Here is a 24,222-nt window from a genome sequence, read left to right as displayed (position 1 = left end):
GTAAATGGGCCCACTGTCTGAATAGTAAGGAATCTCAGGTCAGAGCTTAAATAACCAAAAGTTAAAACTAGCTAGTGTGCATGAACAGTACATTTTCCTAGATAATTGATAGTTTAATTGCAGTTGAATTCCAAATCCTTTCAGTATGATGCCAGACGCTTTCGGGTTATCACAATGTGTGTATCAACAAGGCACCAACGTTTCAATCTTCCACCAAACTCAAAGTTTACATTCACTAAAAAAGATTAGATCAACCTAATTATGGGAACCTCAAACTAAATAAATGTATGCATCCCATGCAAAGTGAAGCATAAACTCAGAGCTACCTGTAGAAAGCCACTTGACACAGACATGCTCCAACATCATTCATCCATTTACTAATAGAAAAATAGAGTGTCATGGGGAAACAATTATCCTAAGAATGTTCTGCAATCTAGATAACTGGACAAAGGAAGACAACTATGCTAACTGTTCTTTCAGTATTTAATAATGAGTGAAAAATGTGTGGTGCGCATGGACATTCTCTCGTATCTATGAAGAGCGAGGAGCCAATCCTGCACACCATTCTGCGATTGTCAGGGACTCTCACACTGTGGATGATGGCAGCTCCACTGGCCCGGCACCAAATATAGTGTTGCAACTGCCGGCATGATGCAACTGGGTGTACAATATACATACTGCACTGAAAACACCCAGGTTCTGCTTCAGTTGTCGGGTAAGAAGACTAAGGCCCTGGATGAGGTGTATACCTCAATCCAATCTTGGGTGGCTTTAAACATCCTTGCCCTTAATAATGAAAAGACAGAAGTTGCTCATTGTGGCCTCTGACCCTCGGTTAAAGGAACTAGACCCTCTGTATAAATGTTTTACCATTGTAGGTAATATGATCTCTGTGGCTGGATGTGTGAAGACCCTCCGGTTATACCTAGATGCCGATTATATAAATGCTGAACCGCAATCCTTCCCCAATATCGGACTGATAGCTTGATTGTCGATCAGCCCAAGTGCAAGTTGCGCTCTAGTGACGACCACAAACTGGTGCAGCCATGTTTTAAAGGTATTAAATGTGGTGGAGCAAGCTTTGATGCTCAAGCACCCAACGAGTGGAATGCACTTCCTCTCTCTTTGAGGACATCCTTGTCTCTGGTAGAATTGAAGAGATCCATTAAAACCTGTCTGTTTAACATAAAACCAGGCTGAAGAGCTAGATCCCTTTCCTGCTGTTCTCTACTGTTTGACTGGTAGGATTCCTGTTCCTCTTCGTTATGTGTGTACCCTGAGGCCCATGGGCATGTGGCACATAATAAAAATTAAATAATAACTCCTCGATGTGTGAAAGCATAGTCCAGCCCTAACGTAAATGGACGCCATGTTGGGATGGGTAGATGAGAACAGATTTTTACATAGAGACAGCCAGCAAATAACCTCTCAATCGGTGAGTGTGTGTCCAGGTCCTCGACTAAAAATGCCCCATATTGAAAGCACTAGCTGGTGGTGAAATCAACAGTCCACAAAGAACAATTAAAGACTAGTTATAAAGGTTAGCGATTTGAACCATACTTTTAGCCCGTGTTCATGACTATGCAAATGTAAAATCCAATTTTGTTCGAGACGTGATAATCAGTTCTCAATGCTGATAGTGGTATGGTCCAGTTCAACGGCATCCATCAAAGAGCCAGAACAAACCCTTGTGGGTTATGTACCAGGTGAAGCAGATCACAAAAGAAGCAGAAAATGTCTTTACCACCATTTGTTACGATCTGCCTCATTTTGCAAAATTTGTATGGCGGAGATGGGGAGCAGAGCAGACGTAAAATATCCACCTCCATTTTCCACTCTGCCATACAAATATGGGTGCGTTAGCACGAGCATGGATTTTCATGAAAGCGTTAATGCAATAGATTACTATGGAATCCACCTGGTAAAAGCAGGCAGATTCCATAGGAGTCTGTAAATGCTGCTTGCAAGAAACTCATTTGGACACTGTTTAATCTTGTACGCTTCAGGAGAGGATGAGTGGGACACATATCAAGTACTGAATAGCTGTTGTGTTGGTGGGAGGAAAAGATAAAGTCCCTCTTAACAAGGTAAGCAATCGCCAGACATCTATTTAGGGAATATCCTTAAATTCTTTAGGCACTTATGTGCTTTTGATTGGGTATTGATGGAATGGGACAGCAGGCCACCTATAATGTGTTGGGGGGCATGTCCAAATGAAAATCTCTGCTCATATATATATTAATGCAAGAGAGAGGTGGTGATACGCAGTGCTTGGACCACAAGAAGTCGATTTTCAGTCTCTATGGATATCTATAGCTGATAGACTTGGACGTTTATGGATAACAATTGGAACTCCCCTTTTCCTCTGATGTGGAGAAAAAAAAGCCTGTCCTACCAATCCTAGCCTTTAACATGGCTAACCAATTCACCTAGTGTCTGGGGTGCCAATTTATCTCTGGGCAAATGCCCCTTCCTGGGTCCCCAGGTACTTGCAACTCCCTGAGATCTTCTTTAAGACTTTATGGTGTTCCAACATTTTGCATTCTTTCAGGGAGGTGTCTACTCTCCAGTTTCCTCTTGAATCAAGGGAGTTGTATGCTGCACATCTTCCTACAGTATTTATATAATTATAAGCAACAACACATTAGATCCAAGTTGAATTGCCTTTGTGAGATGTATTATTGAAAAGGTTTGTTGAATTATAAAGTTAATCATTTATATATGCAACAACTTACAAAATGATAAGAAAAAATTGCATTTTTTTGTCTTAAACTATAATGAAACGTGTATGTTTTTTATAAGTGAAATGAAGCTGCTATATATATTTTTATATGAAAATAAAATTGTGATATCTTTTTTGATACAAAATCTTTTGTAGTATGTCGAAATTTAATTGAAAAAATGACATGCGCTTGTGGTCAATAGCTGGTTGAATAGTGGAAAACAAGGGACCTACTGCACATTGAATACTGTAGTGTAGGCAGTGTTTTGAAGAGGGCCGTTGCAGTAAGGTCCAAGACAAAAATATAGGTCAAAAACCTCTAGTCTCCTAAATTTGCTTGCACATCTTCCTACACCAGGGTTCCCTTCCCTATTGGCATTTCCACACTACACCTAGGTTTGAGGCGGTTCTTTCAAGACACTTTCTGGTTGGTTATTTTTAAGGTCTTTGTGAAACCCATCTCGGGGATTAGTTCATTGCTGTATGTGAGAAACCTGAAGGTGTCTCACTTGCTAGTCCCTGGGCATCTGTCATCCAGGTGGCCAGGACATGGCCATCGCTATTGGATCCAGTTCCTGGGGGGACAAGTGCAAGAGGATCACCTGGATTGGGGGGGTCCTCGGGGAGTGGAAGTGGGACACAGACGGGTAAAATGCGGTACCCCCTTCCCTATAACACCTTTTCCCCATCCTACCCTGTAGGATGTTCAAAAGTTCTACCCCCCCCCCCTTTTTTCAGACACACACTTTCTTACACTGTGAAAGACAACGGACTAACACCAGAGTTGTTTACCTGACATGCCCCAACACCAGGGTCAGGCAGAGTCAGGCAATTGGCAATAACTACGCACACCTTACAGACCTTTCCCTTCCGCACAGCGACAAAAGGCTGAGCACGGGAGCACACTTTGAGCAAAGCCGAACGCACGAGGAAACCGCTACACCGGACCGGCAGTTCAAACAGAGGAGAAAGTCGACGAAACCTGGAGGGATGATGAACTGCCCTTGCCCTTTTCAATTTAGACCCATGAAGTCTCCGAAAGGGAAATCCTAAGACCGGTAAGTCCAGCTGGCGTGTGGTGTCAACGGCACACAGGGCTCCCACGCACTGATGGCCAAAGCGGGAGGAAGCGATTGCCGCTGTGGTGCCGTCCTTGACTCACAAGACAAGAAAACTCAATTTAGCACAGCCAGTGAGTTAAAGAAGATGGATAGTAAAACTAAACTGTACTGGGCCCAAGATTGCAGGCGGTGACCTTGTTGAACAAAGAACCTGTGTAAATGAACTTTAAAGAAACACTAGTAAAAGGTTCAGAAGCAGACTAGTCAGGCTTCACGGGCGCTCATTCGAAAGACTCTAACTGAAGCCTTTTTTGTTTTGTTGAAACTACAAAAGCTAAGAGGCCTTAAGAGAGGACTGAGAGAAGTGTCAACGTGGTCCTACGAGGGTTGAGCAAAATCCCTTGTACACTCAAAAGACTTTGACATATTGGAGAAAGGTGAATGAACTCTGGAACTAGAAAATGTGAATTTGACAGGGGGATGCCTGCGAATTTTGGGGAACTATTGATGTACCCGTGAACATTGTGACAAGAAGGGTGCTACCGGCTGAGGGATGTCCTCAATGGATAGCTGTTTGAAAAGACATTGATACTTCTGAATGAAACGTTTTTTAGTAAAACGCTGTAGTGAACCCGATTGAGGGAGGCCAACATTGTAAGAGTTATAGGAGCCTGGCAGAGGGGGAACCAAAGGGGTGAATAGTAATCGCCCAATGTGAAAGATTACCAAATGAACATTTGTTTATTGTTTTGGTTCAGCCCGCCTTCTAAGGTAAGAGACTTTACAGGAAAGAGACTTGGCCCCAGAAGGCCCAGGCATCATTGAAAGGAACTGTAACCTCGTGCTGGTGGGGCCCAGGAGTGTGCTGTGCTCAAAGGCCCTGCCTTGTCCCCTGCTAAAAACATGGCGAAGGGAGACCCCAGCTCTACCATCCTGATTCATCATTTGGCGAACACCTCTTTCCTTTCTTGTGAACATTACCCCACACTACTTTGTAATTTAGTTGTAAGAATTGTGTGAGAAACCTGAGGGTATTCTCCCAAATAGACCTTGAGAATCCCTTTATTCAGGTGGGCAGGGAAGGGCTTGCGCTCTCAGACGTTTGTAGGTTGTTCCACATTTACCTCCCTTCCACTCAAAGAATCTCCTTTATCCAAATCCAACTACCCCAGCGTATCTGAGAAGTCTCCTTGGAGCCCAAACCTTGTTTCACTCAAAAACCACAGCTCCCAAAATCCCTGTTTTCGTGTTTCCTACCCGAATACTCCCAATCATTCTTATCCAAGTCTCTCTTATTATTCTTTCCGGAACTCCCAGTCTGCTCTGACAAAGTACTACCGTTGCTACAATTCCCCCTGTTAATTTCACAATAATAATCCCAGTCATTCCCGTTTGTCTCACAAATCCTACCAGTCTAACCCTTCTGAGATTACAAACACCCGTAGTATGAGGGCTATAATTCCATATAAAACCTTTTACCCATCCTACCCCGTAGGATACTTGGAAACTCTACCCTCCCACCCCTTTTGATACAAACACTTTCTCACACCGTGACAGACTAAAAACAAAACCATTTACCTGACATGTCCCGACACAAGGATCAGGCAGAGTCAGGCAATTGACATTAACCACGCACACCTGATGACCCTTTACCTTCCCCACCGGGATAAAATGCGGAGCACAAAAGCACATGACGAGCAAGGCTGAATGCACAAAGGTACAGCTATTACAGACCGGCAGTTCATCGGGACGAGACAGGCGGCGACACCTGGGGGCATGACGAGGAGGGAGTTGCCTGTGCCCTTTTCAACTCAGAACCGCAAAGCCTCAAATAAAGGAACTGGATGTAGCTGTAGTCGGAAGCGGCGGTAGGCAGACTGTGCGGCTTGACTCGTCTTCCTGCTTCCGTTAGGTTCCGCTAGGCTCCTTCCTCTAATCTCCCACTCCTCTTTCGGCGGTGGCTTTGCTGCATGCGCTACAGGGCCGGCGGCGGCTTTGGTGGGGGTTTGCTTTCCTGTGGAGCAGCACCCTTGCCCCGCACCCGGTCTTCCCACCATCACATCTCGGGCATTGTGGGCAGCTCTGTTGGCCGGCTGCAGCAAATCCTTGCACTGTCGGAGAGGATGTGGAAGAGTGCGGACCAGGAACAAGAGGTTGCAGGGCACCTCTTGATGCTGTAAGAGTCATGCCTACTCAGATGTTTTGATACCAGCTGGGCGATAGTTCTTCCCTCAATGAGGGTCGATTATTGTCCTTTTGCCAATTACCTCCAAACTTGCATTTTAGCCTAACAAGAGCGTCAGGATGACAGACCTCAAGAACATGGGGGCTAACTTCATATCCAAACAAGCCCTGAGGGGCTCAGCAGACACCATGGCCTTATCCCCAATTATTAATGGGGATCGGGTGTTGGAGGTCGCAGCTCTCAGTGAGCGCAGGAGATTGCGAGTGCTTAGCAAGCAGAGCAAACCCCCTGCTAAAAAACAGTATATGTACCCCAAGCCAATATGAAAAAAACTGGCTCTAAAGTCCATCTGACGCCACCATTGTCCACTGATGCTCCACTCTTAGCAACAGTGGAGAAACCTATAATTACACAATTCTCCACCCTTCAAGAGAGAGCTATGTCTAGCCCATTTCAATCGGAACCCATAGGCCCTTCCACTCGTCCTTCCCAATGGTCTGAGCATATGGCTAACATTGCCAAAGAACTTCTTGCATGTAAAGACCCATTCGACCTCCGCATACTGGCAGAGGCTCTGAATAACTGGGCCTCAAGCCCACGGCTACCTATGGTGAATACAGCCTCCCAGACATACTGGCCCACCTGCACAGGCGTTCTGCCACAGTCTTCTTTTTTGAATGCCTCCTGCCAAGCCATTATTCTAAAGGAAACAGTAGACCAAGGGACCCAAACTGATTGGGGCAGTATGGACACACCCAAACTTATTGGATCAATTGTTGACTTTAAGGAAAAGGCCCCTATTCCCAATATAGTTGGTCCATTGGAAAGTTTTCCCCTGGTATGGCGAAGTGAGTCGAACACTGCACACAAAGAGGAAAGTCAGCCATTAAACCTGAACTCTAAATTGAAGAAATCTCCTTCTCGGAATCTACAACAGAATAAGTTACAAATGGCAAAAATAAAGGACGCGAATTAATAGGATTTTGTAATGGATCAAAGAAACTTTATTATAACCAATGTCCATAAGATTGAATGTAAAGAGTCCAAAAAAGCTTTGCGTAACAAGGTTTTAGCCTGGTTACGTCAGAGAACAGGACCAGGGGTGGTTAGACGCTTGGACTTAATCGTCACCCGCAGGATAGATTGGAGCGATTGGTGCTGACAATCTAATAGTGACTGTATCTTAGTTGGCTGTGGGGATAGCACCCTACCTACCTTTCTTAAATGCTGTAAATATCTGCCCAAAGGTGCCACAAAATGTAATTTGATTCTATAAATTCTATAGTCCTTCCCTTTTATTGTTATTCTGCTGTCTAATGTATGTTTCACAATCGTCCTTGTTAAGTATCTGCTTTTTACTGCCATAGGGTTTGGCCTTTCCCCAGATGGAATCCGTTGACCGTGTTCTTTCCTGGTACGCCGATTGCTCCTGTATTTTCATGCTTTTGTTCTGTGTTTCTTGTTAATCGTTGTGCTGTTTGGATCTTATGCTAGTATGTCTATCCGTATGTATCATGTAATATTGCTCTGTTTTTTGTTGCGCCTATAAACCTGCGGGTACACTGTGCGCGGTATAAATAATAATAAATCAAATCAACTACAAGACCGGGGATTACAGCTGGCGTGTGGTATGACAGGCGTCAACAGTGCACGGGGGCCTCCTGCACAGATAACACAGGTGGGGAGGCATGCTGGCTACTGTGGTACCGTCCTTGACTCCGGAGACGGAACAGACCAGCGGGTTCAACACAGCCGGTGAGTTGGAGAAAGCTGATGGCAAACCCAACTGTGTTGAGCCCAAGGTTGCAAGTGGCAACATATGTGAACAAAGAACACGTGTTTTGAACTTCTGAGAACCGTGAAAGAAGGGCCAGCTACAGAGTGGTCTGGCACTGCAGAAATGCTCATTCGAAGGACTCTGGCTGGCCCCTTTGTTTTGTGGTGAAACTACAAGTACCAGAAGGCCCCAGGAGAGGGTGTTGTGAGGGTCAGAGTGGTCCTAAAAAGTTCACATAAAAATCCTTTGTACAATCGAAAGTCTCTGACCCGTCAACGAGAGAAAAGCTAGGGGAAGGGATACCCTCCTTGTTTCCTGAGAAAATACTGAACGAGAGTCTAAGGTGAGTGTGAACCCAATGGAGGGACACCAGAGAAAAAGCTAGGGGAAGGGAACCTCTGCTTTCCGAAAGAAGGTTGCGAATTAAGGCAAGTGTGAACCCAATGGAGGGATGCCAAGAGAAAATAGGGAAATTGAAGCCACGCTTTTCTGAAAATAGGAAGTAAAACATGAACTGTGTTTAGAAACCTATGAACTGTGTTAACAATGGCCAAGTGAACCCGACAGGGGGAAGGCAAGGGGAAAAGCTAAGAAAGTAAATCCTGAATGCGATAAAAACAAAGCGAACTGTGAAATTGGCAAATGTGAACCCGTTTGAGGGATGTCTGCGGATTGGGATGAGATCTGATACACCTGAGAAGATTGTGTTAAGAGTGAAAGGCCGTAGTGAACCAGACGGAGAGTGGCCCAAGTTGCAAGCAGGATCCAAGGCTGGCGGAGGGAGATCCAAGGGGCGAAGAGCAATCACCCACGGTGCAATATTACAGAGGGAACTTTTGTTTGTTTGTTATTTTGGTCCAGTAGGCCTTGTAAGGCAAGAGACTTGGCCCCTGAAGGTCCTGGTTAGGGATGTAACGGTATAATGGTATACCGTTAAAGATACCGTGAACCACTTAATTGAACAATAATAACCGCCACATTGTTTATACCGGTATACTGCTTATACCGTTAAGTGTTGTTTTCAATCTGATTTGTAAAGGCTGCAGCAAGCAAGTGCTGCGCAGTCTTGGTCTTGCACTGTTGGGTGTGCCGTCTGCCAAGTAGTTTCCGTTGGAGCAGTTTTTAATGCCATTCCATAAACAACACATGCCTGACACAAAATCAATGTTAGCAATAGGAAGAATAAATACAGTGCCAAGAAGGAAAAGGGTTTACTTTGGGTTGGTGGCTTTGGGGTTTATATATTTATAATGGATAATGTTTGGTAAACATATGACAATGGGGGGATTTCCTTGGTTCTATCATTGAATTTACATATAATAAATCACACTGCGAAATTCTCTCTGTGGGTATTCCCTGTTGCTATACCAAAGGGTAACATGTCCGTGATTACTGAACACCCTTTGGCCCGCAAGTAAACTAAAGGCTGTAACGGGGGGGGTGTGTGTGTGTGTGTGTGTGTGTGTGTGTGTGTGTGTGTGTGTTTGTGTGTGTGTGTGTGTGTGTACACGTACACGCAAGCTTATACTACCATCAGCCTCCATTCATCTGTGGCATGCAGGCTATCAAAATGGCAACATGTTCATCTTCACCAGTATCCAGTGGGGGAGCTATAAGCCTAAATGACCACTTAAGAAAAGCTATTCAGTTTGCTTTGCCAGTTGCAGCAGGGCTTCCCACCCCCCCCCCCCCTTCCCCTCCTCTCCACACGTGTGTTTGGTGGAAGCAAGGGGTGGCATTTAAGTGGAAAGAATGTTGAAAAGCCCAATTCTGGCCCTGGGTGGCTGGTTTTGTTTGTGTTGATAAATCTGACAATTTATGACCTTTTAGAAAATATTTGTTAAGATTAGTTAACTCCACCTGCTATACCGCGATAACCATAATATACCGTCATTTGGCAAGAAGGTTATCGTACCGTCATAAAACTAATACCGTGACACCCCTAGTCCTGGTATCGTTGAATGGAATAGTGAACCTCGTGCTGGAGAGGCCAGGCGTGTGCTGTGCTCAGAAGTCCCGCTTTGTCCCATGCTTAAAACGTGGGGAAGGGAGACCCAGCCATACTATCCTGACTTTGTTTTGTGAACACTTCTTTCTTTTCTGGTGAACATTATCCCACACTCTTTTTGTAGCTTTGTGTTAAGGATTGGCAATATTCTTTTTTTAGTATAGGCCCTTTTTTGTTTGACAAGGCGCCACTAGGACTGCCTTATTATTTGATGGTCCTAGCTTGCTTCCATCTTAGCTTTAAGTTTACATTAGGCTTTTTTCTCACCCATTAGACAGTTTAATAAACACCCTTTAACTGTGATCGGGTTCACACTTGCCACAATTTACAGTTCACAACTTTATTGGAAAGGGTGGTTCCCTTCCCCTAGCTTTCCTTTGGCAACGGGTCACAGACATTCGATTGTACAAGGGATTTGACGTAACTCTTGTACGACCACTCTGATGCCTTGCGCCACCCTTTCCTAGGGCCTTCTGGTTTTTGTAGTTTCAAAACGGGTCTAGGTCAGAGCCTTTCGAATGAGCGCCCGCGTGGTGCCAGACCCCTCTGCACCTGGACCTCAACTGTGCTTTCTTTAAAGTTCAAACATACACACAAGTTCTTTGTCTTGGGAATTCCTGGCATTCAGAAATGTTGCTATTTGCAACCTTGGGCTAAACACAGTTCGGTTTCCTCTGACTCACTGGCTGTGCTGAACCAGTTGGCTTCTCTGATCTCTGGAGTCAAGGATAGTACCAAGGTAGCAAGCTTGCTTCTCCATCTGCGTTATCAATGCGGGAGGCCCCCGTGTACCGTTGACATCTGCTTCTCCATACGCCAGCTGTAACTACTGGTGTTATGATTTCCCTTTCTGAGGTTTCGCAGACATGAGTTGAAAAGGGCAAGGCCAATTCCCCCTTCGTCGTCCTTCCAGGTTTGACCGCCTTTCTTCTCCGTTTGAACTGCTGGTTTGGTGTAGCTGTCTCCTCGTGCGTTCGGCCTTGCTCGAAGTGTGCTTTCGTGCTCTGCCTTTTGTCCTTGTGGGGAACCTAAAGGGCCGTCAGGTGTGCATGTTTATTGTCAATTGCCTGACTCTACCTGACAAGTGTGTTGGGACATGTCAGGTAAACGGCTCTGGTGTTAGTCTGTTGTCTGTTACAGTGTAAGAAAGTGTTTGTGTGGGAAAAGGGGGGTGGAGCTTCTAAATATCCTACAGGGTAGGATGGGGAAAAGGCGTTGCAGGGAAGGGGATACCACATCTAAACCCTCAGTGTCCCACTTGCACTCCCCAAGACCACTCGCCCAGGTGATCCTACCCCACTGGTCCACCCCCAGGAACTGGATCCAATAGCGATGGCCGTGTCCACCTGGACGACAGATCTCCGGGGACCAGCGGGCAAAACACCTTCAGGTTTCTCACATACTCTTCCTCCATGCTTTGTGGCCGCATCTGCTTCTCAGGGGAACCGGGACAGGAAATCTACATTCCCCTGGGCTTTTCCTTTCCAGTGTTCCACCGTGAAGCAGTAGGGCTGCAGGTATAGAAACCATTGCATTATACGTGGGTTTGAGTCTTTGCATTGGCTAATCCAAACTAGTGCAGAATGATCGGTGACTAATGTAAACGTTCTTCCTAAGAGGTTGTATCTCAGATGGATAATGGCCCACTTGATGGCCAGGACCTCTAATTCAAGCACAGAGGGAAGAAGTTTGTGGCTCGTAAAGAGAATAGGATGTTTATCCATCGCAAACTTGAGATAGGACTGCTCCTAATCCAGTAAGGGAGGTGTCCGTCTGCAATATCACGTTTTTGGAGGAGTCTACTACCTTTTAGGATTGGGTTTTAGCACCGAGTTTTCTTTAAGGTGTTATCATCCTCTTCAGTCCACTGAAGATTCTGAGGTTCGGTGTTCTTAAAGTTTATCGGTCAGCCTCACTGTTTCGTCTGAAAAATTAGGGATAACCCTACAGTAATATCCTATAAACCATAGAAATGCTCGCAGATCCCTTTTAGTTTTGGGTGTAGGTGTATCTCGGACGGCTCTCACTTTCTCACATTGGGGCTATACGTTCCTGTTCCCTACAACAACAAAAAAACAGATATTTTACGGCCGATTGTGCCAATCTGCATTTAGATGGATTAGCAGTTCAGCCGGCTTGTCTGAGCATTTTCATAATAGCGTGAAGGTGGAAAAGATTGTCTTCGCAGATTTTACTTTAGAATATCCTTAATGTAAGCTCCACAGAAGTCGGAATAGGAGCGTAAGATTTTATTCATTTGGCATTGGAAATTGGCTGGTGCGCTGTTTAAGCCAAAAAGGAGGACTTTAAATTGAAACAGCCCTAAAGGTGTAGAAAATGCTGCCTTTTCTTTTATCTGGCCCATACACTGGTACCTGCTAGTACCCTTTTGATAATTCTTTGGTGGATAGAAAGATGGCTGCTCCGAGTTTATCGATTACGTCACAGATGCATGGCATGGCATGGCATGGCATGGGATGGGTATTGAAATCGGATATCGCGTTGACTTGACGGAAATCTATACAGAACCTCCAGGAACGGTCAAGTTTATTGACAAACACGATAGGGGAGGGCCATGGGCTCGACGAGGGTTCAATGATATTAGCTTGCAGCATTTTGTTTACTTCCTCGACCACTATCTGTTTACAGGCCTCCGGGAGTCTATAAGGTTTTAAGTTGACCTCTTTTCCCTTAGGCGTTAGGATAAAGTGGTTAAGTGCCTTTGATTCTTCCTGGTTTGTCTGAAAATACATCAGGGGAGGATGTGATTACATCTTTTAGATCTTTTTGTTTTTGGGTAGACCACTCACGAAGTATTACTCCAAAGTTGTCTATATCTTCTGGAACCAAACAAGATAGTACTTTTGCATGGGTGGCTGACTGGTTCTCTTTCCACTCTTTTATGAGATTCACGTGATATAAATGGACCTTTTTGTTTTTGGTCCGGTTGGGCTACTTTAGAAGTGCAAATTCCTGTTTGTTCTATTTCATAGGCCCCATGCCATTTAGAAACAAGCTTGTTTTCTGAGGTGGGTAATGGGACCAATGCTTATTGTCCTATAGAAAATGATCTTAAGCTCACATTCTCATAGTAGTTGGATTTTTGTTGACTTTGGGCTTTTTTCATATGAGTGCTAACTAGATCTCAGACAAGTCTCATATGTTCTCGCGTTCGTGTAGCGGTCTGCAAGATGGGAATGGGTGCCTCTTCTTGCTCCTCACAGATTTCCCAGAGCATGTCCAGGACATCTCTGGTCTCTCTGCCATAAAGTAATTCAAAAGGTGAACATCCTGTAGAGGCTTGTGGGGTTTTCCTCACTGTGAAAAAGTGCCCATGGGATCATTCAGTCCCAATCTTTCCCGTCTTTAGCTACTAATTTCTGCAGGATTAATTTGAAAGTTTTATTGTATATTTCTACCAAGCCATTGGTTTGGGGGTGGTACACAGAAGTCCTTAGGGTGATAATGTGGAGTAGCTCTTTGACCTCTGCCATGAGAGTGCTCATAAAATTTGAACCTTGATCAGTCAATATTTCCTTGGGAAAGCCACCCCAGGAAAAATATGGTGGGAGGTGTTTAAGGATTTGTTGCGTGGTATTATTTAGCATTGTGAATGCTTCTGGTTATCTAGTGGCATAATCAACAATTACTAGGACATACTTCTTGCCTAATCTGGATGTTTCTAGAGGTCCAATAGTGTCCACTCCGATTCTGGAAAAAGGGACTTCTATGATTGGTAACGGATTCAAAGGGGCAGGTAAGTGGACATGTGTGCCAGTTTTTCATTTACATATTTCACACGTCTGGATAAAGGTCTTTATATCGGCATAGACATCTGGCCAATAAAATTTCCCACTGATGTGCGCTTGGGTTTTTGTTTGTCCTAAGTGACCCCCGGTAAGATGCAAATGTGCGATTTCCAGTACAACCTTTCGGTGTGTCCTGGGGATCACCAACTGCATCTTTATCAATCCTTCGGTTGGAATTTCCCTCCTATACAGCAATCCCAGCTTTAAGAAGAAAAAGGGGCTCCTTTTTTCTGTACCTTCTTCTTCCGGAATAGCCTGCAAGAAGGCTTCAGCCAGAGCAGGATCGTTCGCTGGACAAAGGCTAGATCGGGATAGGTGATGGGTTCCTTTCACTTCGTGCCTTCAGTATCAGAAGGTTTATCTGCTTCCCCAAAGCCTAATGTGCCTCTTGCCATTTTATCTGGTTCACTTTTCTTGAAAGTGAGGAAATAATGCCTTTTCCAAAATTCCCTGAACAATCTTATCCCCACGATGTACCTCAAATGGGACTTTGCCAAGATTCTGTAAGAGAACCTTTACGTCTCCTCGGAAGTCCGGGTCCATGACGCCTGCTAAAACGTCTATACCGAACTTCCATGCTAGGCAAGATTTTGGGGCTAACCTGATGTAACACCCTGGAGGGGCTATCGGAACCAAATTGGTTGGAACCATTCCTCTTTTCCCAGGAGGAATGATAGCTTCCCTACTGCTACAAATATCGAAACCTATCCATTCTTTTGTGGCAAACGAAGGGCTAGAAGCTCGATGACTATGTTTTTGAAATTGCAGGGTTCGCCAATGTGTTTCAATTAAGTCACATCCCGCTCCTGACACCATATCTAAGGAACTCAGCGTGGCAACAGTAAAGTCGGACACAAGTGATCACAGTTCAAGGTTGTTTATTGAACTTTATACTGGTTGAGAAAAACACCTAATCTAATCCTAAACCTAAAATGGGAGCAAGCTACCACCATCAAATAATAAGGCAGTCCTATTGGCGTCTTGTCAAATAAAAAGGGCCTATACTAAAAAACCTATTGCCAATCCTTACCACTTAATTACAAAAAGAGTGTGGGATAATGTTCACCAGAAAAGAAAGAAGTGTTCACCAAGTCGGGATGGTATGGCTGTGTCTCCTTTCCCCACATTTGAAGCATGGGACAAGGCGTGTCTCTCGAGCACAGCACACTCCTTGGCCTCATCAGCACAAGGTTCACAGTTCAGTTCAACAATATCGTCCCGTGTGAACACCTTGACTGTGGCGTATGCCCATGTGCATGCAGATCATAAATAGCGTGATTTAGCCTGTCGCCTAGACCTGCTTTGATGCCTACTGCACTGCCTTGTTGAATTCTTATCTGCCTGCTGAACATATTCCCACTGCCCTGAACTGCTATGTGCCCAATGCACTGCCTTATTGAATTCTTATTTGCCTGCTGAACATATTCCCACTGTCCTGAACTGCTATGTGCCCATTACATTGTCTTTTTGAAACGGACACGGCACCACACGCTTCATTTGCCGGGTGCACGTTTACTGAGTAACTGATAACCCTCTTGCCCTCTCCCCTGCTATTATGCATCCCCAGAGGGCAGCATTTATTCTGTGTTAATTTGGCTTTTGCCTCTTGTTCACTATTATTGCACATACAGACTCAGCATTACCCAGCCGCAACACCCCCATAGCAGCTCCACTACAGAACTACACACACGTCCTTTTGTCACCCTTCTGTGCCTCCCAACACATATTGTACACGTACCCTACTATGCACATACAACACCCTAGGGGTAATATTGTCAACTTACACCAACAACTCCCTTTTCACTCAACCATGGACGGCCCTCTGACCAACCCTTACATCAACGACCCAGCTCTTTGCCTACATGACTTCGCCAGGAAACCTACACCCAACCAACCTTGTTCTGTCTCATTGAGAAATTCTAGACTACGGTCCAGACTTCCCCACACCTTTTACCACCGCTCTAGCAGGGCCCAACCTGCCAAACTATCTGACATCAAGCATACAGCTGTTACCTATCACCATACGCCTATCCCCTCCATGGACATCCCTTCCTCGAACACACCTTCCTCGAACACACCTTCGCTAGTACCCACCCCTGATGCATGCACCTCACCGGTTAATACACAACCCTCAACATGCATTATTGATCAATTCCAGGTCTCTCACGGCCCATGCCCTTGACATGGCGGATCTTGTCACTACTCATGACCTCAACCTCATAGCTGTTACTGAAACTTGGCTCCATGCTGCCTCAGGACCCCTTCTATCCCTTGCACTCCCTGAAGGATACACAATCATCAGAAATTACCGTAACACTGCTCAAACTAAAGGCGGAGGTATAGCTATTATCCACAAAACCGTGCTGAATCTCCGGCTTTCCACTCCTTGCCAATTCAAATCAGCAGAATCCCTCACAGCGAAGCTCGCCATCTCTCCTAACCAGACCATCACCATCCACATCATATACAGGCCCCCTGGCCCCATATCTACCTTTACTGAGGATCTCGCCCACACCCTGTCTGAAAACACCAAGACTACCTCACAAATCATCGTACTAGGTGATTTCAATTTAGGCCTCTGACCCTAACGATGCATTGGCCCATGATGTCAACAGCTTACTACTCAATCTAGGCTTCACACAACGTGTCACCGCACCTTCTCATGCTAAGGGCAGAATCCTAGATTGGATAGCTGACCTTAACTGTGATTCTAAGGTCAACTCCAATTTACCATGTGCCTGGACTGACCATCACCTTATCACATTTAGCATCCCCACCAAAATCACTCACCGCATCCCTAACATAGCACCTGCCACGTCCACTAGGAACAAGCGCAACATAACGGGTGCTAAACTTATCCCACTCATCCTCCCCACCCTCAATGATCTTGCCTCTGCATGTTCGGACCCTACTTTCCTGGTCGACGCTTACAATCAGACTATGCTAAAGGCACTTGATTTTATCGCCCCCTCAAAGATACGGAAACCTAAACCCTGGGCTCACCTTAACACCTGGTCACGCCTCAGCTGAGAACCCTACGTAAGGAAAAGGACGCTTGAAACTCGTTGGAGAAGCCACCCCACAGAATCCAATAAAGCAAGCATGGCTCTAGCCACTTTAAATTACAAAGAAGCCATACTGGCTGCTAAAAAGGAAACGTACAATAAACGTATTGAACAGGCCCAATCCAACACCAAGGAGCTATTCAAAATTTGAAAGGAACTGGAATCCCCTGCTACTCCTCCAGACACCTGCTCCAAAGACAGCGCTTGGTGCACAAACATTCAAGAGGCTCTCTTGGGAAAAATTACTATGCTCCAAACCAAAATCAATGAGAAAAAAAAACCAGTCTACACTCCTTTATAGCACAGGCTAACTACAAACCGAATACTGCACCTCAGCAACCCTTCTGCTTCTCGCCCCTCTCTATTTCTGAAGTTGAACACATCATTAACAGTCTTAAGCCCTCTAACTGTCAGGGTGACTCCTGCCCTGCCACTATTATCAAGGAGGCCTCACAGCACCTGGCGCCTTTCACCACTACACTCATAAACTCCTCCTTCAAGTCGGGGATCGTCCATGACAACCTCAAGGACGCCTGGGTTATTCCCTTACTGAAAAAACCTACCTTGGACGCTAACACTCCTACCAACTACAGACCTATCACCACAGTGCCATTTCTTTTAAAAATTCTCGATCGAGCGGCATACCTGCAGATCCAAGATTATCTTGACTCCAACAACCTTCTGGGTCTTAGGCATCCAGGCTTCCGCCCTCGCCATGGCACAGAAACTCTGTTACTAGATTTAAAAACACAAATAGAAGACTTAAAAGATAAGGGAAAACTGGCTCTCTTACTCCTTCTAGGCCTCTCCGCAGCATTCGATTTAGTCAATCATCGAATCCTCTGCCACCACCTAAATCAGCGGCTAACTTCTCAGAGAAAGCCACAGCTTGGATTACATCATTCCTGGACAATAGATCTATGAGGGTCTTCTCCCCCTCTGCCACTGCTGAACCTTCCCCAGTCACATGTGGTGTCCCCCAAGGGTCATGTATGTCCCCGACACTCTACAACGTTTTCACAAAACCTCTATTTGACATACTGGACCGTATGGGCGTCACGTACTCCAACTGCACTGACGATTCCCAAATAGTTATTCCCATCACGGGTGACCACAAAATGGACTCCCTAGCTATCAACACCATTTATCAAGTCATCCAGGTCTGGATGTCGCAGCATGAACTGTGTTTAAATGACGAGAAGACTGAGCTCCTCATCTTAGGTTCACCCCAAAAACTCAGTAAACTTGACTCCTCATTCAAGTCCTTCGGCATCAATGGTAACTCCATCAAAGTGGCCAAGCCCACCAAGACATTAGGTATTTATCTTGATTCCTCCCTCTCCCTATCCAGACAAAGTAATGCAGTCTCTTCAGCCGCATCTTACACATGCAAGCTTATCACAGCTTGCCACCCTTTTCTGTCTCCTGCCAATTGCACAACTCTAGCCAGGACTCTTGTCCTCTCCAAAATCGATTACTGCAATGCCCTCTATCTGGGCACTAACCAATGTAATATCAGAAAACTTCAAATCATCCAAAACAACGCTATTAGAGCGGCCCTGAACTTTCCTAGAACTGCACATATCTCCGAATACAGACGGAGCCTTCGCTGGCTCTCAGTTACCGAAAGAGTCTCTCTTAAAGCCTTGGCACGCACACATAAAAGTATCGCTAACCTAGCCCCCAGCTACCTTTCCAACAGGTTCACCTCGCACTCAGCTGCGAGACCTCTCAGAAGCGCACACACACTAATTGCCTTGTCATCCCACGGTTCAACCTCCAAAAATCTGGAGGTCGCAGTTTCCCTGTCCTAGCAGCCAAGCTGTGGAACACACTATCCAACCCACTCACAGCTGAACCTTCCTTCACTGCCTTCAAGCGTAATGCCAAAGCTTGGCTATCCACCCGCGACTAAGGATGACTATAAACTGTAACAATATTCTATGACACCACAGGCTGTTTTTATGTCTTTGCCATTGCATTCTGCCGTATCCTGTAAATTTTATACCTTTGATTATGTCACTTGTATATTGTAAATTGTATACCTTTCATTATGTCACATGTATATTTTGTATATTCTAAATGTAAATACTTCTATGTAAGCTGACTGTAACTAAATAATGCGCCCGGTTGCCCTCGGGCCTTGTGCGCTATACAAATAAACAAAATACAAATCAAAAACCTTCAGAGGCTAAGACTCCTTGCAAAAGTCTCTTGCTTAGAAGGCCTCTGGTTTTTCACAATGACAAACAAAAAGTTCTCTCAGTGATCTTGCACCTGTGGCGATTGCTCTTCGCCCCCAGGATCTCCCTCCATCGGGCTGGTATCCTTCTCGCAGTTTGGGCCTCCCTCTGTCGGTTCACTATGGCCTTTCTTTAACACAGTTTATGTATTTTTAACACAGTTTATGTATTTTTAACACAGTTCATGCATTGCTCATTTTCATCAGAATGCAAGGTTTTCCTTCTCCTGGCTTTCTCTCGGCATCCCTCTGTCGGGTTCACACTTGCCACAATTTACAGTTCACAACTTTATTGGAAGGCGGGGTTCCCTTCCCCTAGCTTTCCTTTGGCAACAGGTCAGAGACTCTCGATTGTGCAAGGAATTTGATGTAACCCTTGTAGGACGATTGTGACGCCTTATGCCACCCTTTCCTAGGGCCTTCTGGTTCTTGTAATTTCGAAACAGACTTTTGAATGAGCGCCCACGTGGCGCCGGACCTCTCTGCACCTGGACCTCAACTGTACTTTCTTTAAAGTTCAAACATACACACAAGTACTTTGCTTTGTGAATTCCTGGCATTCAAAAATGTTGCTACTTGCAATCTTGGGCTCAACACAGTTTGGTTTCCAATCTGTTTCCTCCGAGTTAGCGGCTGTACTGAACCCGTTGGCTTCTCTGATCTCTGGAGTGAAGGATAGTACCACGGTAGCCAGCTTGCCTCACCGCCTGCGTTCTCGATGCAGGAGGCCCCTGTGTGTCATTGACACCTGCTGTTCTTACACCTGCTGTAACTCCCAGTCTTATGATTTCCCTTCTCGGAGGTTTCGTGGACATGAGTTGAAAAGGGCAATTCCCCCTTTGTCGTCCTTCCAGGTCTCGCTGCCTTTCTTCTCCGTTTGAACTGCTGGTTTGGTGTAGCTGTCTCCTCGTGCGTTCAGCCTTGCTTGAAGTGTTATCCCTGTGGTGAAGGTAAAGGGCCATCAGGTGTGCGTGTTTATTGTCAATTGCCTGACTCTGCCTGACCTGTGTGTTGGGGCATGTCAGGTAAATGGCTCTGGTGTTAGTCTGTTGTCTGTTACAGTGTAAGAAAGTGTTTGTGTGGGAAAAGGGGGTAGAGCTTCTGAATGTCCTGCAGGATAAGATGGGGAAAAGGTGTTGCAGGGAAGGGGATACCGCGTCTCAACCCTCAGTGTCCTCCTGCCGAAGACCCCTCGCCCAGGTGATCCTCCCCCACTGGCCCACCCCCAGGTACTGGATACAATAGCGATGGCCATTTCCTGGCCACCTGGACGACAGATCTCTGGGGACCAGCGGATGAGACGCCTTCAGGTTTCCCACACAGTACTTGGCGAGAGAGGGAGCCAAGTTAGTCAGAATGAAATGGAAGGGAAAGCAGGGTCTGGGACCCACATTCCGAAATGAGGTATCTTCCTCATGACAGTACTTGGCAAGAAAGGGAGTATCAATAATGCTTAGGGAGTAGATCATCAATCCCCTCTCCCGAACCACAGAAGCCGAATAGATCGACCCTCCCACCGTGGTTGGCACGGGCACCTGATGTATACAAGACAGGAAGCCACGCGGCAGCCAATGGGGGAAGACAGAGTTAGGGAAAGGGGATGGAATGACAAAGGGAAGGAAGGGAAAAAACATATACATACATGAAGGAAAAAACCTAAAACACAGCTTATGCCTAACCCAACAATTCCTGACTTAATACCTCTGAAATTCTACCATGTACTCCTAAATCTTGGCATAACACTTTAACTCGTAGAGCATGACCTAACTCCTATGAACTCACAAACACAGTACATAACACATGGAACTTAGTATTAGTTACTGAAATGAAAGCACAACCTCAATAACCAGTTTTGGTTACCCTTAACATAGAACATTGTATAAACATATGGCACGCACGTATAATTGGCAGGCCATGATGAGGACTGAGACACATGCCCCTAATGGGGCTACCAAAGCACAGAACATGAAACGTAACATTACACAGCATGGGAATATTCACATGAGGTGAGTATGTAAAGCTATTTTTTGTAGCATAGCCCCTCAAAATAAACTCTGACCCATGGGTGCTAGTTTTGGAAAAGTCTGCAGGCAAACACCCAACCGGTTCTGAAACAATATCCTAATCCCAAGGAAACCTAGAATGTACTTAACTGCTTGTCTGGACGCCTCCTGAGGACGTCCGGACCCAAACGATGTGCAGCCGTAAATGAAATGGAATAGTCGCCTTAATCACCGAACATTAACAGAATCATTTCACACATCAGCCAAATTCAATGAACACTTAACTGGCTGTCCGGGCGCCTCCTGCGGCTGCCCCGGACCCGAAAGACATGAGCGGAAAAAGTTTCACCAGCTTCATCACCGCTGCAACCCGACGTTTACTTCCAACGTCTCCTCCAGCATTTCGTTTTGCCTGTCCGAACTTGCCTTCAGCCCGGTGCCAGCATCGCCGCCACCGCCCGTGCTCTCCAACATTAATCATCAGCACCGGAGCACGGGTGGATGGGCGTTTATACATGCCTTACTGATTACTAGTAGCTGGCGAGTGGCACGCACCTCAAACTACACATTGTCCCAATGCCTACTGGGGAATGTAGTTTTTAACCTCATTTATGCACCATAAACCTCCTTCCCCATCTCCCACGGCTCTTCCCAGGACCTGCCTTTTCAGGATGTTGTACGTGAAACAGTCTTACCAGGCGTGGAGCATTAACCGAACTGGCAGGTTCCCAAGAACAATCATCCAGTCCATAACCCGCCCATTGGATTAGATACCACAAACCTTGCCGTCTTCTCCTTGAGTCCAAAATTGTCTTCACCTCATGCTCTGTCTGACCCTCCTTGTGAATGGCTGTAGGTCTCTGCACAGGTGTTCCAGGCACTGCGGGTTTAAGCAAACGCACATGGAATTCTGGATGTATCTTTAAGGTTTTAGGCAATCGTAATTTCACAGCAACGTCTGACGCACAATGCACAATTTCATAGGGTCCAATAAACTTGCGGGCAAATTTGCGAGATCCAATTAAGGGTAAATTCTGTGTGGACAACCATACTTTATCCCCCACCTTGTACTGAGCCCCTTCCTCCTTTTTCTGTCTGCATATATTTTATATTGTGCCTTTGCCTGTTCGAGATTGTCTCGAGACTTCTGTCTGATGTTCATAAGCAATTGTTTTCTGTCCTGGAGTACTGGCAGGTTCTTCACTTCAGGTAACTGCTCAGGCAACATTTCCTGTACCTGCCCATACAAACACTCATTAGGACCCATCCCCAATGATGCATGCTCTGTATTATTGTAAGTGAACTCAGCTAACCATAACGCCTGAACCCCTGACTCCATACCTTCAAGTAAATAACAGCGTACGTATTGTTCAAGCGTCTGGTTAACCCTTTCCGTCTGCCCATCCATCTGAGGATGGTAACTCGTGGACAAGGCACAATTGATTCCTAGCATCTGACAGAAGGCGCACCAAAAGTGTGTACCAGAAGGCGCACCATATGGTGTCATATTGGTCATCCGGAGGTAAATCTGTGATAAAATCCATGGATATATGCGTCCATACTTTCTCTGGAGTAGGCAATGATTTAAGTAGCCCTACTTTCTTCGTGTGATCAGCCTTGCTTCGTACGCATGTTTCACATCTTTGCACATACTTATGTACATCCTGTCTCAGATTGGGCCACCAAAAATATCTCTCTACCAGAGTCTGTGTCTTTACTGCCCGAATGACCTGCCAAGGGTGAATTAAGGCACCAATGTAGTGCTTTCTTTTGTACATCCAAGGTGGGCAAATATAATCGTCCATCATAATAGGGAATCTTATCTCTGATAGTTGCCAAAGGCTCATTCACTCCCCAATCACGATTTCTTTGCTTCTTCATTTCCTGTTTTACTTGATTCAATAACTTGGTCACCACAGCTCCAACCACCCTTTCTGCTGGAATTATGGGCTTTACCTCAGTCACAATATTCTCTAGATTTTGCTGGCGGGATAAGGCTTCTGCTTTTCCATTTCTTTTCCCCAGCCTGAAGGTCACCACAAAGTTAAACTCATTGAAATATTGAGACCAACTTAATTGCCTGGGACTCAATCTTTGGGCTGTCTTGAAATACTGTAAATGTTTATGGTCTGTCATCACCAACACCTGATGCTTTGCTCCCAGTAAATAATGTCTCCATTCCAAAAAGGCCGCTCTAATAGCGAGTAGTTCTTTATCGATGATGGAGTAATTTTGCTCACATTGAGTGAGTTTTCTTGAATAGTATGCCACTGGATGCCAAACCCCTTTGTGATCCTTTTGAGATAACGCTGCCCCCACCGCCACATTTGATGCATCAGTTTCCACCAAAACATTTTCTCAGGATCAGGATGCCGTAATACTGGTGCTGACGTGAACGCCTTCTTTAATTCTTGAAAAGCCCTTTCAGCTTCTGAATTCCAACAAAAGTTTGTTGCCTTTCTTAATAATTTCGTTATAGGTGCCATAGTCTGGGAGAAATTGGTATTAAACCGTCTATGGAAGTTTGCAAAACCCAAAAAAGACAGAATATCTTTAATGCATTGGGGTGTCGGCCAATCAAGAACTGCTTGTACCTTACTTTTGTCCATGATTATTCCTTTCAGAGTCAATATGAACCCCAAAAACTCCACCTGTGTGGTGTGAAAGGCACATTTTTCTAATTTTACGTATAACTGATAGTCCTGCAATTTTTTTCAGCACAGCCCTCACATGGCTCACATGCAGTTCTTTTGAAGTGGAGTAAATCAAAATGTCATCAATATATACAATAACAAAAATGTCCAAAAACTCACTCAATACCTCCTGCATAAAATACTGAAAAGCCGCAGGAGCATTACATAAACCAAAAGGCATAACCAAATACTCAAATAAACCAAACTTGGTCTGGAATGCAGTTTTCTACCCATCCCCTTCTTTGACACGAATCAAATGATATGCTCCTCGTAAATCAAGTTTTGTGTAAACCACTGCTGTCTTTACCTGATCCAGCAGTCCTCAAATTAAAGGTAGTGGATATCTATTCTTTACCGTCACCTTGTTCAAAGTGCGGTAATCAGTGCATGTTCCAAGAGTTCCTTCCTTTTTTTGGAACGAAAAACTATGGGGATGAGACTGGTGACGTGGAGTGACGAATAAATCCCTTCTTCAACATATCATCCAAGTAATCACGAAGATGTTGATTTTCTGTTTCTGTCAACGCATATATTCTACTACAAGGCAATTTAGCCCCTGGTTCTAACTCAATTACACAATCATAGGGTCTGTGGGGCGGCAATCTCTCTGCTCCACCTTTATCAAAAACATTCACAAAATCTTGATATTGATCAGGA

General features: G+C 45.2%; 1 protein-coding gene across 2 annotated transcripts in view; it reads left to right on the top strand.

Annotated features, from left to right (window-relative positions):
- LOC138530914 (zinc finger protein 574-like) overlaps positions 1-24,222 on the top strand; it is a 68,788-nt gene that overhangs the window by 13,748 nt on the left and 30,818 nt on the right. The gene's annotated exons all lie outside the window — the stretch shown is intronic.

The sequence above is a fragment of the Ambystoma mexicanum genome, chromosome 1q (assembly GCF_040938575.1).
Source record: "Ambystoma mexicanum isolate Mex_15411 chromosome 1q, UKY_AmexF1_1, whole genome shotgun sequence".
Lineage (NCBI taxonomy): Eukaryota > Metazoa > Chordata > Amphibia > Caudata > Ambystomatidae > Ambystoma > Ambystoma mexicanum.
This window is presented reverse-complemented; position numbering and strand designations above follow the sequence as displayed.